At 46.6% G+C, this 1,485-nt stretch overlaps 1 protein-coding gene across 1 annotated transcript in view; it reads right to left on the bottom strand.

The window, feature by feature from the left end:
* The window catches only part of LRRC2 (leucine rich repeat containing 2), a 39,103-nt gene that overhangs the window by 16,910 nt on the left and 20,708 nt on the right, over positions 1–1,485 (bottom strand). The window lies entirely within an intron of this gene.

Below are 1,485 nucleotides of genomic sequence, written 5' to 3'. Positions count from 1 at the left end.
CTAGAATAGAAGGGAACCCATCGGTCAGAACTAGCTCCTCCCTGTGTAGGAGTTCAGAGGCAGAACGCAAGAAGCCAAGGAAAACATGCACTTGTTCCAAAACCCAGAGGAGAGGGAGCGTGGGTGAGAGCATTCGCCTAAACTGACTTAGCAAGCATGCACGCATGCCAGCTCTGCAGCCATGCCAAAGAGAAAGCAAGATGCTGTGGCTGGCAGTAACTCCACAGTAGCAGATGAGCCCAATTTCAAAAGGGCCATGAATTCATATTATTAAAATCAAATGCTGTGTGGACACTGACAACCAGGCTCCCACCCCAAGCCACATACATATTATTTATTTACAACATACGGATTTAACATCATCTAAAAATAAAATCTGGCCATGACTTGGATTTTAAAACGTGTGCTCCATCTCCCTTCCTCTGTACTACTGATAGTTGCTCTTTAAAATATCTGATAAAGACTTAATATTTGCTGTGCCGAATTTTTTTATGAGTCTAACAGGATAAGAGCCGAGAAGGACAGTGGGGAGACCTGGATGCTGAGCCACATCTCAAGGGCACGCCTTTTCTGGCCTTCACTTCTGAAGTGACAGAGAGCAACTCAGCTGTATCCAGGATCTTCCCTGCCTCAAGTGGTCTGGGATAAAATCGTAAAGGTGTTGAGAAATGCATTAGACCTTAGAGGTACTATTTGGCCAGCTGGAGAATTTCAGTTCATGGGCTTACGAGCGCCTACCTCAACAAGATGTGCTGAGCACTGCGGGATATGCGTGTCCCCTGACCTCACAGAGCTGACCACAGTGCACCATCAGCAAAGTGGGGCCGGAATGTACAGGAGAAGAGGTGGGGCGGGGCGGGGAGCAGCAATCAGAGCGTCCACAGTGACCCTTTGCTTGGTACCTGTACTTGGAACGGGCTTTAGGATCACTGCTCTTGGATATGTGGATTAAGTTGTAACTTACAGAAGTCCTTTCATCTTTAACATGCTTTCAGATAACAGTACAAGAGAGGCAAAGTGGGCATGATTCAGGCCCATTTTAAAGAAGAAAACTGAGGGCTTCCCTGGTAGCTTAGTGTTAAAGAATCTGTCTGCCAATACAAGAGACAAGGGGATCGATCCCTGATCCAGGAAGATCCCACATGACGTGCAGCAACTAAGCCCACACTCCACCACTATTGAGCCTGTGCTCTAGAGCCTGGAAGCCATAACTACTGAAGCCGTGCAGCCTGGAGCCCGCACTCTGCAACAAGAAAAGCCACTGCAATAGAAGCCCATGCACCGCAATTAGAGAATAGCCCCTGCTCACCGTAACTAGAAAAAAGCCCAAGTAGCAGTGAAGACGCAGCACAGCCAAAAAATTAATTAATTATTAAAAATAAATAAAAGAGGAACGCTGAAATCCAAAGACATTTAAACGGGTTACTTAGGGTACGTTCCAGCTACGTAGTTTCAGGAACTAGGACAAAATGAAATTGCAGGCCC

This window comes from Bos indicus, chromosome 22, assembly GCF_029378745.1.
Source record: "Bos indicus isolate NIAB-ARS_2022 breed Sahiwal x Tharparkar chromosome 22, NIAB-ARS_B.indTharparkar_mat_pri_1.0, whole genome shotgun sequence".
Lineage (NCBI taxonomy): Eukaryota > Metazoa > Chordata > Mammalia > Artiodactyla > Bovidae > Bos > Bos indicus.
The sequence above is the reverse complement of the archived record's forward strand: the minus strand, read 5'-3'. Positions and strand labels throughout refer to the sequence as shown.